Genomic DNA, 15,928 nt, shown 5'->3' with positions numbered 1-15,928 from the left:
AAATGCAGCTTGTTCAAAAATTGACAGAAATATTTGCATAATGGTAATGAAGCTGTCAAAAGGTAACTGTGGCATAGTACTACAACCACATCACTGCCAGCTTTATAAATTCCTTGAAAGAGTAGAAACTTGTGTTCTTGTCTCATGCTAACTTAAATTGGAAAAAAAAGCCTTCTCATTTTCATTGCAAAATGCCACCCAAGCTTTTATTTAAACATTGTCAGCAGCACAATACTTCATCTCCTTGCACAAAAACATGAAACACAATGAAATGCAGAAATATTGCACTGATACCCAAACATGTGAAAAACGGACTACATGCAGTAAATACATAAGAGAAACATTTTCAGGAATTTCCCTTAAGGCAGCAGTCAAAACCAAAATCCATCTTGCTGCTAATGTTACCTCAGCCCGTGTTAGCCTGTCAGCCCATCTCCAGCAGCTGCCTGTTTCACACACCCAGAATATAACCAACGAGCCTGCCAGTGTGGCATTAGAAGTTAATGTGAGAACTAGAGGGGACAGTTTACTTATATAAGTATTAGGTTTAAAAGTCCTGCCTGGAGCAAAAGAGCTAAATCTTTTATGCTTCCAAGAGAGACGCTTTCACGCTAAAGAGGTTTTGGAGTAGTTTGGAAGGAAGTGCTAAAGTTTGAAGTTCTCTCTCTCCTCCAGGATGGGTCGGCCCTTAAAGGTTGTGATGCTGCTTCTATACATTCCTTTGAAAGGATGTCTATACATCAGGGCTGCCAACCTGCTCTAGAAAAGGCTGCATTTCACTTGTGCTGACTACAGAGAGGGACAGATCTGTGTCTAGAAGAGGAAAATGAGGAGATGCCAGCTGCCTGTAAAGGTTTTAAGATGGCACATATCATATGCCAAAGTGTTTCGGTGGCAGCGGGGATTTTCTGTGTAGGAGAAAGGAATGGGTGAATTTTGAGAAATAAATTTTACAATGAAATCATAATGGAGCAGGTAAACAAAGGAATTGGTTGTTAGTTGCAGTTGTATTCTCTATGTGCCATTTTAATAAATTTTGGGATATGATAGTTGGTGATTTACTGTTAGCTCACTCAAAACAAATGAGCGCACAAATAAAAGACTAAGATAGTTTGCACTCCCTGCCTTTAGCAGCCTGAAACAGCAAGGACAAAATGGAATAGAAGAAATGGAGTTACCCTCTGGACATACAAGCATCTGGGGGATGGTGTAGAGGGAGACTGAATAGTCCCTGCTCAGCTGCAAAGAGCAGCAGGAGGATGCCCTGAGGAGCTGCCACCCCGGGGCTGGGATGCAGCGCCTGACACAGGGCACAGGGGCACTGGCAGGGCCCCAGAGGGAAGGGATGGACACTGCAGGGCTGACAATCCTGCCATGTTTATGAGCTGTAAGCTCCAGGAAATGTTCCACATAGCCCTCATAGCTCTCTGCCTTCAGACTTCAGCGCACACGCGCGCACACGCTCACGCCATCCCTTCTTAAATTTCCTTTGGGGTTCCCATGTACTGCTTCTCCCCACAGGCTCTGTGCTGCACTGTGCTCTGCTCTGCCATCCATGGAAGCCAAGTCACATGCACTGGGCACAATTTTGTCACTGCTTTGGGGAGACTGTAGAGTGAGATGTACAATATTGACCAAGTGGTCTCACTGAAGTTATCGCTGATTTAAAAGATAAGATAAGGAGTTCATTACATATTCCCTGCTCTCACAGAAAGCACTGTTTCCAGGTCCAATGGGTCACTTATCGCCTCCTTTGAGGCCTATAGCTGTACTTGTAATAAGATTAACAAAAAGAGATCTCAGATAGCACTGAATAAATAGTCAGCTTGGGTAAGAAAAAAAAATTATATAAATTCCAGAATTCTTTTGACTCTGAAGAGACAGATAATAATCTGTGAACTGATCTAACAACAAAATGAGAAGTCCCTTGTGAATCTGGATTTATACACACATGAACACGTGTGTAGATATATAAATGTATGCATCTATGGGTACATATCTTTCTTCATCCATACATTTATTATATATTGGATTCAAGCCTTAACTGTGCAAAGAGAATGTGATCCATCCTTGTGCCTTTTTTTCCCTGTGCCCTGTTGTCCAGATGTAAGCTGTGAAACACATCCAAGCTCCTTAGAACGGGGAGTGTCGAGCCAGGCAGTTCAGGCTGAGCTGTTCCAGTTATCACTCCATTGAAAACGAACAAGAAATTCAAATAACAGAGGCTGTGTTTGATTCTGGATCTTTCTGGGTTTTCTTTTGCTAGTTCCCACCCCCATAGTCTCACCTTTCTCCTACCCTTCCCTACTTACCATAAAGTTATGATGCCCTTTGCTATAATAATGAATGGAATTCCCAGATTATTATTTTAGGGGCTTAACTGATTCTCAGTGGTTTTCATGTGTTTAGCACTTATACAAAGAGGCTTTTTCATATGTCTTTCAGCAAATATACAAATAGGCTTGGAGTCAGTATTCATTTTAATAGTTTCACCAGATAGTCACAATTATTTTCAGAGATTTTTTTTTTCCTCATTGCATTTTTGCATCCCTGTGCATGCAGCTGTACTACACATCCAACTACAAACCTGGACCTAGCATCAGTAAGCAGAATATCTCCATCCTTAAAGTAATTTTTTTATACAAAGATTTATACCTACACAATGCTCATTGCACAAAACCCTAAATGCATATAAGAGCAAGACTGTTGGAACCTCTCTTCCGTGTGTTATTTAGTTCCAAGTAATCTCATCTGAGAGCTTTCTGATGCTGTCACAATGGCCAATTTTATATTGGACATTTTTCCCAATACAGATGTGCAGCTATTTGCCTTTTCTTTACCTCTCTGTAAATGCCACATGGACAGAAATCATTGAGTCACCAGATCATACATTTATTTTTCTGATATATTATGCTGTTTGATGTCATGTTGACATGTAATTGATGTTGGTTTTGCTTTTTTTGGTCTTTGTTTTGTTTCTTGGTTTCAATAAAAAGAGAATTTAAAAAAGGCTGTAGAGTGATGACTTAAGGCACTGACAGACATGAACATAGTATGCATCTCTTTTATGATGTGCTGCTGAGTAAATGGGTATATTTCTAGTTTTAGATAACATATAGGAGACCTCTGAATTTTTACTGTATAGTGAAGTATTTGTACAAGCCTAGCCTATAACCTCAAAAGAACTTCTTTCACTCACAAGAAGTACATACAGAATGTGTTTTCAATAAGGGCTTAACCCATGATTTAAGAGTCAATAAAGAAAGATTTTCCATAAAGAAATGGGAAAGCAACAATAGAAATAAAATACAACATACCAAAGATTAAATATGTTCCATCAGCACAACAGTGTCTTTGTACAGTAAAGAGCAGAAGGGGATGATTAATAGTAAAATGGTATATATGTCAAAAGAAAAATAAATGCAATTTAGACAAAGTACACACTTATTAACAGAGAACATCATTTACTGTTATTCAGATGGGAGGAAGGCAAGGATGAAACCAGCACAGAATCTATTTCACAACATGAAGTCACATTCATCTTGGTTCAGGCTTCCCCCCCTCTACAGCTGCAAAATAAAAATACTGGTGAAATCCTTGCTGATATAAAATTAATGCCTAAGTACCCAGCCACTTCAGCAGAATCAGGATTTCACTCAAGATATTTTAAGGTGCAGCTTTACCAGGCAGACCTCGTGGATCACCAGTGGAATGGGTGCACACTTCCCCCTAGTTCACACTGCTCTAACAGCCTTGGCACCAGACCTTCCTAGAGGGGACCCAAGGCTGTGGAGTGCTCCCCACTCCTCCTCCTCCTGAATGGTTAATAACAGGGTCAAGAGATGCCTGGGGCTCTCCCAGGTGCCTTTACCAGGCACTAGGTTTTGGGGAGGAAAGGAGGGATGGAGCACTTTAAAACAAGCCCAGACACCAGGTTAGGTTTAAACCAGTGAAAGACAGATAAAGGTGTCTGATTGACCAAATGTCTGCCCAGCACCTACCAATAAGTTGTCACTTGAGACCAAATGGAAGGTTGAAAAGGAATTATTCCAGAATGGTAATATACTATGAGAAGATTTTGGGAATGCCTCCTCTAGATTTGCCAGAAACTTTATAAAAATGACCTTGTATTGGTCAAAACTTGGTATTTCGAAGATTCCAAGTTTTGAGCTGGAAAGGTAGAAACATGCTATCAGCTCGAAACACTCTCTGCAGAACCACAGGGCCCCCTGAAGGTGCCCCAGCAGTGTGCCAGTCCAGCCTGTTTGTGGAAAACACCTTCCACAATGAAATGCAATTACAACTAAATATATAAAAAATGGGAAAGCACAAAACAGAAAGAAAATGACCATTTCATTCTGCATGCAAGAAACACCCTATATGATATCTCCATTAACCCTGCCCACAGTGCCCTAATATTTCTAAATAAACCAACACAAAAGAAATGTTTTTACAAGGCAGGGAAGAAAGGTAAATTTTAAATTAAGAAGAAAATTTGGAGAAGTTACAAATAAAAAAAGATAACAAAATTTAAAACAAATGTTTTTTCTATATTAATTCTAGAAATTTCTACCACTCCTACTTTGCATACATAGTTGCACACAAAATGGGAAAGAGAAACAAAAAGAAAAGGGTTATAACTCCCCCAGTAATTATCTGGAAAAGAGCCTTACTCTCCTGATATATGGTCTCACTAGAAACCAGACATGGAATTAAATCCTATATTTCTTAATATGCGTGGGTTTAAGGCACATGAGACAGAAACATGTTCAAAGTGGTAGATCTGAAATATACTTCTCAAAACACCCATTCTCAAAGCTCCTTTTTAACTACCTCTCTCAAAATCATATGTCCCAAAAATATTTTGATTATGGTCTAATCTATTCTGTGTGACCCTTGCAGAAATTTTTCCTTGCAATTCTGGCAAGTTTCTTTCTCTACTACTTTTGTGAAATGAATGACTCCTTCGATTTGCAAGGAAGTTCTCAGGATCTCTGCATTATAGGACTATTATTATCAGAACTCATTGAGCTCTTGCTGTGTTCACAGATTTAAATCTGAAAGCCAGAAATTATAAACATATACCTCATTCAAGGCAGAACACGCAAGCACATATTATACAAATTATTTCTGTAGTGTACATTATAGCTACAAAAAGAATGACATCAGAAAACTTTATTAGCATCAGACAAGAGCCTCAAATCCTAAATCAGATCGCACAATTTCTCTTTTTCTAAACTTCCTTTGATTTTTTGCCCAATTGCTATACAAGTTGGTGCTTGATGCTCTTGAAGTCACACAGAAATTTACCCATCATGTTATCCTGATATAACATTCTATATGGTAGGTCAATGGAACACCAGAGACACCACCTATGCATTGCCCAAATTTCCTGCCATCCTACAATTTTAATCCCAGTCATCAACTGTCTTCGGGATTTTATATTTTTTTAAAACAGATACTTCTGCACCTTTTAACTAAACTCAAAGGCTGCCCGCACTGCAGGACATGAATGGAAACATTTAAACAGAAATGCTCTGATGTATTCCCAGCAAGAAAAAAAAAAAAATCACCAGAAAGAGAATAGAACTCAAAACTTAACTGAGCATTCCCACTTTCTAAGATTTTATGTGTAAAAGAACACTGTATTAACTTCTCTCTATGAATGAAAGAATTAGAAGACATGAACAGGTCAAAGAAATACATAAGAATGAAAGGTTTAAAAGGAGAGAGCATCCTTGTAATTACATTATGAACAAAATCAATAAAGAAGTAACTCCCTATCCCCCCTTCAAAATCCCAGAGTAGCAAATAAATTATTTGCAATATTATAATCACTTTAGCAACACTACAATACATATTTTATTACCAATCCGTTCTCTGTAATTCTAGGAACTATGAACTAAATTGTGATTCCCACATAAGTGTGCATCTAAATTACACACAATAGTCTCACTAAAGAGTATCCAGGCTTTTAGGAAAGTTCCAAGGAGGTGATTTGATTTTAATCCTGTCATATTTTCAAGCAAATGTAGATTGACTTAAAGTAAACATTGCAGGAGGGAGCTCATGCTCTAGGCTTCACCAAGCAATCAGCAAGGCATCTGACACGCTACAGAAAACCTGCAAAATCCAGCAAATAAATCTTGTAACACCCATTCAGTATCCTACGAAGCACACAGTGGGGAGCTGACACATTATTAACTGACTGTAATTTTCACAAACTATAACATACTAAGAGCTTTATGACATACATGTGGTTAAATATATTTTTATCTATTATAAACACCCGTGTTTTCAAAGCACATTAATCAAGATGCGTAGAATAAATCATTGGGACATATTTGTTTTTAAGTTAGTAGCATCAAAAATAATAAAGCATTACATAAGAAGATATGGGAAATATCTCCATCTCATGACTTCACTCTAACAAAATCACAATCTTTTGACGATGCAGTAGTTGTGTGTAAAATGACAAAGAAACTGACTTGAGCAACAAAAAAGATAAACTTGGAAGAGGCAATTGTCACAAAGTGGTTCTTGCCTGGAGTGTGGGGTTTTAAATTACATTATATTTTTAGACAAATTTTCTTAAACCCTGTTCTTTTAATGAAAATAAATCCACAAGGCACAATGCAGGTTCCAAGGAAGCTCTGATGCCATCCAGAGGGAAAGAATTGAAGATGATATGACACAGACATCAAGTCTCAACCAAAGCATCTTCCCTGTTGCCTTGGTGAAGATTTATACAACTTTACAGAGACAAACCTCACCTGTCTCTCTCAGGAAAAGCAGAAAGCACTCCTACAAGTGACAGATCACTGTCTTTTGAAGCCTTACATTGTTCTTCCACTCACAGGAATAACTTGAGGTCCCAAAGGTTCATAGAAGAAAATGGCACTTTGCCAACCCTCATTACTGCCTGCCAACCTGTAGATAATCTTCTTGTACTGTACTTCATCTGATACTTTCACATTTACAACCTTTTACAATACTCAGCAGTTTCTATTTAAATAGAAGTAGACAAGATTAAAAAAATAAACCTGAAGTAGAAAATACAGGCTAGATGTGAAAACTGAGAGCATTTTCCTCACTATTGTCCATTATTCTTTAATGTATCATTCCCTTTCTGCATGTAGGCCAAAAAAATAAATCCAGTGTAAACACAAAAGGCAAATACCTTTTGAAGGCCAAGCAAATATTTGAAAAGCAAAAAAGAGATTCTGCTTTTATCTCCAGATCACCCTACAATTTAATGGTTAGTGGAGGGGGGGGGGGTCTTTTTTTTCCTTTCTTTCTTGTTTTTCTTTTTCTCTTTATTTCAGGGAATGCAGCAGGGGCAGGTCCACACCTCATAGCTCACAGAATGGTTATCAATCTATAAACCAGAATAATAGGATAACAAAGGTTGGGTAACTATGCCATGTTTGTAACAGAGTAGAAAGAAGAATTGGCACTATCCAAAGCCATAAGACAACAAACCAATGTATTACAAGTCTTGATCCAGTATTATTTCTAAATTAAGAAAATTAAATGCCTGACCATGTAGTCTGATGTATAAGTTATAAGCAAAGTGCAGGTGCCTGCATGAAGCTTAATGGTCTTTATGAGGTTTCATGAAATTAAATACATACAACTCCATGGACTTGAGAGAGCGACTTGGGTCTTCAGCTCTGACAATGGTATTAAATAGAATTGTAGAGAAAAAAGGAAATATTGTCTGCAAACTAAAATGGTGATGCCAGCAAAACATTACCAGTGAGTCCACAATCACCTGGCAGGAAAAGTAAATGACTGACAGTGCTCAAAAACATTTTTAGGTGGGAATAAATCTGTTGAAACCAAAAGGGAACAAAGCCCCCTGGTTCTAGGCCCCTTATTACTAGTCCATGATTCTGAGGCCATCACAAGTGTACACTAGCTCAATATTGATACTCTCAGGCCAATAGCAAACCTCTACCAATCACATGCAAATCCCAGCAATTCCACAAAAACTCTGTGTCATATAATGAGAACCAGTGCTTTCTTAAACTGTATGTTAAAAAAAAAGGTCCCTAAATTATTTTATCATTAAACTAAAGCCATCAGTTGTTAAAAATATTGGTGCAAATTTTGGGGTTAATCACCTGTCCACTGACTTCAAGGATGAAAGAAAACATTTCATATGGGTTCAAGCTGTAAAGTATGCATGCCCTATTATTTTTTTATGGAAAAGAAAAGTGATAAACACTTCTTATAATTAAAGAAATCTGATCAGCAAAGCAGGATGAATACTAGAAAACAGAATTAATACTTGCTTTATCTTGTAAGAAACAAAGCTATTAAAAAACCCTATTTTCTAGCAAACAAAAAATCTAATTAAGCATCTGAAAGCTATTTTGATTAGGTTAATTTTCAGTTTTCACAATATAATATCATAGTAGAAGATGATGGTATTCTACAGAAGATGGTAACAGAAACAATGAGAAAAAGAATTATGTTGCAGACAACTACATCAATTAGGAGACACAAGCCCTTCATGGACTACTACAGATATAGAAAGGCATTTTTTAAAGACTTCTCCTGAAATCTTTCTAAAATAAAAAATATTACAAAGATTTTTTTTAATTGGCAAAAATATCTATAATATCTCTATAATCCCTAAACACAACTTTAATAACATCTTAGCTAATAATTAAACATGTACAATGTCCAATTCTCTATTTGGTTAATAATAGAAATCCTGCAAGTGCAAGGTAGAAGACAGGGATGGCCACAGGCCCATTTCTTGCTAGAACTGACCCATGCATTACACAAATAAAACTGCTACCAATGGCCTGGAAGAATCATCAGCATTCCCATGTACTCCTGATATTATCAAGTACTTCTCAATAATTTTTGCTGATAGTGTATTAGTTCTCTAAATTATAGATTGCAATCTCTGAAAGTAGAATTATGGAAGCCAGACAGTTTTTTTGAGGAAGTGTGAAGCTTTGTGACAAATATCAGTATGAAAATCACATAAGGTATTACTGCGCCTGTGTGCACACATGATCATCAGATGTATATATATGTTCACCTATGCATTTGCATATATAGAATACATATAAATAATGGCTGAAATAGACTTGTGTCCATGCGTGCATGTATTTGTGTGCATGCTTATGTACACAGATACATAAATATGGAGGTAAAATTCTCTACCCTGCATATAATTATATGTTGTTTAGACTGACACACCTATACATAACATGGATGGAATTCACTATGCTAATTGTTAGTAGTGAGAACTACAGAAATTGATATAGTGCTTGCTCACAAATTTTCTAAAGCAGAGTGGGAAGAGATCCCACTCTGGTTCTAAAAACAATATTGCAGGTTCACAAAACAATACTTTTATAACAACAAATATTTTTTCTTTCACTTGCTGCAGTATGATTCAGTCTCTCTAGATTTGGCTGGTGTCAGTCAACCCATTTTTTTCTAGTTCTAATAATTTTTAAGAGGTATTTTACCATACTGGCACATTTTTTATACTTAAATGGTTGCTTCACTGGTGGAGCTAAGGAAGTAAAACCAGAACATCACCCCTGATGAATCAAAATTTCTACAACGTATATGATCATCTGTGACCTAAGCCATGTTGATTTTACCCTTAAAGGATAATGAATGGTATGATAGGGAAAAATAAGCCAATTATAAAAAGGCTAAATAATTTATTTGCTGGCACCGAGCTTTCTTTCTAATTTATTCCCTGAAAACTTCAGTTTTAGGAAAATAGAAAAGTGACATTTCTCATACAATGCAGAAATTATTAGTGATACTAGCAGATTAAGTAGTCTCTTCTATTCATTCCTTTCTTTGCTTGCAAAGAAAAGAAGGCAGGTAAAATCAGATAGCAGCAGACAGTGGACCCAGTAACTCTGGATTCCATGTCACAGCTGTAGGGTGCAGAAGAGAATAACCCTAATGAAGTCCATATACTATCTTTAGAACTATATCACTTCAGCTCAAAACCGACTCTGATCCTCCCTGAAACACAAAGCTGCTGTTACTGATTATTGTTTTAGTTGACTTCGACATCAATTCCAAAACTTAGCTCTTTCTTTGCAATAGGAAGTCCAGGCAAGTATGCACTGAATGCCTAGATCTGAACCCCGACAAGCCAGGGAGGTTTATTATTCTGCTGCTTATAACACAGCAGCTCCCTTCCTAATAGGCATTTAGAACAAAACAATGTTTCTACCCTGCAGGGTTTTATTTGGCTTTTAGATTAAACAAGGCTCTAGGTTAGTAATCAGGTTTACCAGACAGTTGTCACGGGGTCACCAGCAGGTACTTTGATTTCCCTCAGCACTGTGCTCTCTAAGGTGGTGCTAGTGTTAAACAGACCACAGGTGATGGGCAAAGTAGAAGGATGAACCAACAGTGTCCTAAAAATAATTTTTGCAAAGGAAAAGCAGTCTATTGAAAAAGAGAGATTTGAGAGATTCAGTATAAACTAGTAAACCATATATATTACCTCAATAAATGCTAAAAGCCTACCCCGGTAAAGCAAGAATAAGGACATTTTATATTTTGCTCACAGTTTTCATGCAAAAAAGTGGGGTGTATGCTTGTACATGTGGCTTTTTTAAATCCAAGTTAATATGGAGGTAGAACAGTTCTTTAGACTGGATTTAGACAAACACAGTCCTGATGAAAACTTTGCTTTTAAAAAAAAATAAAAGCGAATAAACAATTAGGATCTGGCTACTGCACTGAGGTTTAAACACATGTAAAATGCCAGGAAACTTGCACATGAGCATAAACTATTAGAGAGCAGACAAACTTATGTATTTTTTACTTTATCCTATTCAAAGTTAGAAAGACCAAAAGGATGTGCAGCTGAAGTGCCCAGCCTTGGCCTTCTCCCAGCACCACAGAGTTTGCTTGCTGGACCTACTGAAGCAGAAAGTGCCCTGAAAAATCTCCACTTTGTTCTGAACACCCCTGTTTGCCTCCAACACTGAACACCTGCACATCACAACCTCATCAGCAAGGTCTGTAAAAGAGACCCATTTGTGGGAAAACACTCAGTCTACTCTCCTTTGGCTCTCACAAACTTGGGTGATTGCAGTTGAAGTAAATTTGCTGGGGGTTTTGTGTGTTTTCTACTTCCATTCAAAAATTTGGCCTAAACACCACAGAATAATTAATAACTACACCAACACTGATTTGGACTATCTTTGAAAGAAATGCCAGCAGAGTTTCCTCTGGCATCTATAAAAATGCACCCAAAACCCAAAATGTAGTAAAGACAGGCAGGGGAGTTCATTTTACAGTTGTGTGGATGTTAAGTGCTATCATCCACTACAGCCACAGAACACTATTCAGAAGGTGAAAAATTACACATGTTGGGTTGCTCCAGGATTTAGTAGCTGAAAATAATGTGTCTTTGAGAATACACTGCTGCATGAGGATGTCTTTTTAAAAAACTACTGGACTATGTTGGGTGTAATAAGGAACACATGTAACTCCTACTTCAGATGAGGGAAAAAAAAAGGAAAGAAAATGTTTTCCTTTAGCAGCATGTGATTCAATTAACTCTTTAAGCTCTTCTCTTTTTGCAGCTGTTTAAAATATAATTATTTTTCATAAGACAGCTAAAATGATAGCCCCAAAGGCAAAATGAATTCTTATGATTTTTTTCTGTTATCAGACATGGATCAAGTACTAATAAACATCAATATACCTAAACAGCTTTTTTGAAACACATGGAACATTACAGAGTTTGCAGAAATAAAAATCCACAAGACACTAGGCCTGTTTTATTCTAATGTTTAGATTAGGTAAGCTCAATTTGGTTTTTCAGCTCCAGCATTTTACAATTTATTTTCTTCTAGAAGAAGAGTTCTGATGATTCTATATTCTCTCTTCAATATATTGTAGAGATAGACATCTGTATGAAAAGCCATTAAAATGCCCTGAATTTCTCCTTATTCCATGACACAAATTTTACATTATTTTATACCTGACCACTCTATGCTGCTGATGCTCCATGAGGACTGTAAAATCTGAAGCTGTTCTTGAGCTCTTTTGGTAACATTACAGCCTGAAGCAAGGCTAAGCACCACCTGCACCATATTTATCTACTTGTTTATGAAAGAATTTCCCCCTCATTGTGTGGATAACTGACCTTAGCCATAGCTAGTAAGACATGAGCTCCCTTGAACTATGCAGCTTTACACTGAATCTTATAAAATACCTCAGTGTTATCCATAGAGCTTCACTGAGCTCCTAATGACCTGAAACACATTCTCTCTCCAGTGCTGTCGCCACAGACAAGGTGTGGTCCAAGAAACAAAAATAACCTGGCCCAAACTTTGCTTTGGCCATCTGTTTGTGTAGACAAGATTCTTCCTGGCTACTGACAGGTTTTTATAAAGTAGAGAATCAAGCAACATATAGATATTTATGCTCCGCCCTCCGCACCATCTCATCTTACTGCACCAACCATTTAGTGACAGGAATGGTTTGCTTGCTGCAGGCTAACTGCTTCTGCAGCCTTCCCTGAGTGCAGCTGTGTTTCCAGATGTGTGTCTAGTTAGTCAGAGACCTCTGGAGCTTCATCTCTCCTCGACATAAAGCCTTTAAACAGGTTGGGATCTACAGAGTCTGCATTGAAGAAAATACAATTTCCTTTAACATGAACACCCTACTCAGTCAAACTAGTTCCAGTAAATCAGATGATGTTCTTATCAACCTGTTCCAGACACGTCTAACTTTTTTGGTTGGAGTTTTTTTTTTTCTCCTTTTTTTTTTCCTGTAATACACAACTGAGAACAGGAACTGGCACAAAAGCAGTGGTGCCAGCTAAACTGCCTTGTAGAGGGACTTTTTTCCCAGGTTACACTATTGTGTTGTTGAAACAAACCACTGGAATGGACACAAAAACCCCAGAGTTTCAGCTTGATATCTTTTGTTTCTATCTTTTGCTTAAGAACATTACTTTTGTCCCAGCTGATATAAATAATAATAATAATTAAATAACAGCTATATACTGCTATACTGGTTTATAGCTGAGGGGGATCAAGACTGTTTCTGTTCATTTGCAGGTAGTGTTTGATAATTTAGGATTCTGTCAATAAGCTAATGCTCACAATTAATTTTAAAATGAACCAGTTGAACCAGTACAGTGCTAGAGCTCAAGTGTCAGCTACATATATACATGAAATACAATAAATCCTGAAGTACTACTTCAAAATCCAACCAATTTGTCTAATTTGTGGGTTAGTACACACATAAGTAATATAATCACTTTAATCATTCCAAATAAGCATACAGAGAGTTTCATTTTGTGCTTTACTTTTTCCCCAACAGCTCTATACTAGTTGTTCCTGATGATGTTCCAAGCAGAGCATTCCTAAGAGTCACTCGTGCAGGAAAACAGTTGAGCTAAACTCAAGTTGCCAGCTCTTTTCTAATTTTAAGTTTAGCTCTCCCATTCTGAAGGAAGCACTCCTCTCCAATACTAGTTAAAAGAGCTTATCTAATTTAACTTTCATTTTTTCCTTAAACATCTGGGAAATTTCATTTCTCTAATCAGTTTCTTACTTTCCTCCACTAATTACAATCTCGTTTTTTCTACGTATATAATTTCCTGTGTGATAATTTTTTCATCATTGGGTTTCTTGCTCTTCATATATTTCCTAGATGCCGGTGATCAAACTCAGAAAATGCAGCTTATTTACGTTGTCCCCGTTCTCCTTAAAATACTCAGCTAAAATGTGCCTCCAGAAGTTATTTGCCTCTGTGAATGTCTGAATATTTAGCATGGCTCCCAAAATGCCAGCATTTGTTGCCCTGATAGCTCTACCATCAGCAAATTCTAGGACTTTAGTTTAGTGTAACGTGGTGAGACGCCCTTCAGGGAGCTTGGCCACCAGCTGTCCCTGTGCTCGAGGAGGCCAAAGTCACGCGCAATACAATGACGCTGTCAGACAAACGCCACTTCTCCCTTTCACTTTCCCCACTGCCTCTTCTTCCTTTCTCTTTCTCCTTTGCCCGAGGCTGGATCTTATTCCCATTCCCAAAATTAAAAGGTTTCTTCTTCCTTTCTCTATGGCTCATGAAAATTACCCCATAGAATTATTACACTGCTACGGGGGCTCAGCCTTTAGATTTGGAATACTTTCAGGTTTTATCTGTGTTTTCTTTCTTGTATCACCACAATTCCTTTCATACAGCTTTTGGGCTATTTCATACATAACAGGCTAAAATCTGGACTCTTTTTTGCCAAGACAGATACTGTAGCCACATCATGTACATACTGAATTTCATTCTACAAGGAAATCAGGATTTTTTTAAGTGCTACTAATTGAAGTAACAGCACACAACTAGGAAAAGTTATCAAATGCTGAACACAGACTTTCTTAGTTTCCACAGTAATAGACTATCATCTAAACACTTTACACAACTCCTGTAATAAGCTAAATAGTGAAGACTACATTGAAAAACATAAATGTTTATCATATCGATTTATTAGTATCAGGGGCACAAATTTGAAAGTTTTCCCAAGATAAGGCTTTGAGCTTTTTTAAAAAAATTACTAAAATTATAAGGATGTATTCAACTAACCTAAAGTTTTCATTTGCATTTCTCTGTATAAACACAGTGGTATGTTTACCAAACATCCATTTTCTTCTAACCCCAGATCATAGGTTTTTGAAAGCCCACCAAAAAAAAAATAAAACCACCAAACTTTTTAACAAACAGACAAACAAATATGTTTACAATATCAAAACAAACTTAAATAATTCCTACAGTACGAAAACTGAAATCTAATAACTGAATGAAAGAGCTCTGCAACATTAAGGTTCCTGTAAACCCCCACGACACATCTAAGCACTACTAAAGACAGACTTACATAATATATTAGTTTGCAATTGCAAAGGACTCCTCAGGTTTTGTAATCAGTTCTCACCCTTAACCACAAACCAGGAAAGAATTGTTACGATATTTCACAGCTACATATGTTGTGCAGCTCAGAAATATGGCTTAGAAACGTATCTTCTTACCAAAGCTAAACACAAGTTTAATTTCTTTCATTCATTTGAGGAAACTGAGGATCAACATATGCTGTTTCACATGCTGATACTTTAAGTAAAATAACAAAGATTCCTTTAAAAACTAAACTCTCTTATAATGAAAAACAGAAAGAAAAGATTTTCTTCCTTTGAGAAGATGATTAGCTTACCTGGTTTTGCCATTCCACACCGACAGCCTGAACAATATTATCAGCTCTTCAGGTACTAATTCTTGCTAACTGGAAGGATATTTTCTCTCTTGCTGGATTAATAATCAACTTTCCTGATAGTTCATTTGTAATTCTCTGCTGGTTAACCCTTTGCAGGGCTCCCATTCTGAATGAAGCAGCTTACGCTCTTCGGCTCATTGTAATACAAAAATAACAAAACATAGGCTAGAAAATAAATAAGAACTAGGTAGCAAGCTAAAGAGGAAAATTAAGAATAGATTATCTTAAAAAACTAAAAGCTTACAAACACTTAAAACAAGACTTCCTTTCTCTGAAAGACTAATTACTTAACCTAGTTGCTGGTAAAACAATGCATCAACAACCTGGGAGCTGTAAAGTCCAATGGCTCATATGATTGCATGCTCCCAGGAAGCCACAGCCTGACCTCTCATCTTCAGCCAGCCAGCAAGTATGACACATGCCTGCCTAATTCTGAAAATAACATCTTTTATTAGTGAATAGTGTGCTGAGAAATTGCCACAGTTATCAGTTTGTGCAAGGCCACCCATCTGTGTTGTCAGAAAGCAGGAGCAAGAGTGGCCAGGAGTAAAAATGAGATAAGAGAGGCCCAGAATAGCTAAAAAGGGGAGTTCAAATGAGGTCAGAACAGTTTAAGATGGGATACCTAAAAATTACATATCATTTTTATTT

The 15,928-nt window shown here is 37.2% G+C and overlaps 1 protein-coding gene across 16 annotated transcripts in view; it reads right to left on the bottom strand.

Annotated features, from left to right (window-relative positions):
* SOX6 (SRY-box transcription factor 6) overlaps nucleotides 1-15,928 on the bottom strand; it is a 371,444-nt gene that overhangs the window by 245,626 nt on the left and 109,890 nt on the right. For 3 of the 16 annotated variants that reach the window (XM_077784279.1, XM_021525608.3, XM_021525601.3), the window contains exon 1: nucleotides 15,218-15,803. The exons of 6 other annotated variants lie outside the window; for them this stretch is intronic. The gene's annotated coding sequence lies outside the window, so the exon portion shown is untranslated. Of the gene's footprint in view, nucleotides 1-15,217; nucleotides 15,806-15,928 lie in introns of those variants that run through there. 7 more of the 16 variants (XM_021525604.3, XM_021525605.3, XM_021525607.3 and 4 more) reach the window with 3 other exon arrangements.

Source organism: Lonchura striata, chromosome 6 (genome assembly GCF_046129695.1).
Source record: "Lonchura striata isolate bLonStr1 chromosome 6, bLonStr1.mat, whole genome shotgun sequence".
NCBI lineage: Eukaryota > Metazoa > Chordata > Aves > Passeriformes > Estrildidae > Lonchura > Lonchura striata.
Note: the sequence above shows the minus strand (reverse complement) of the source record. Positions and strands in the feature narration are given on the sequence as shown.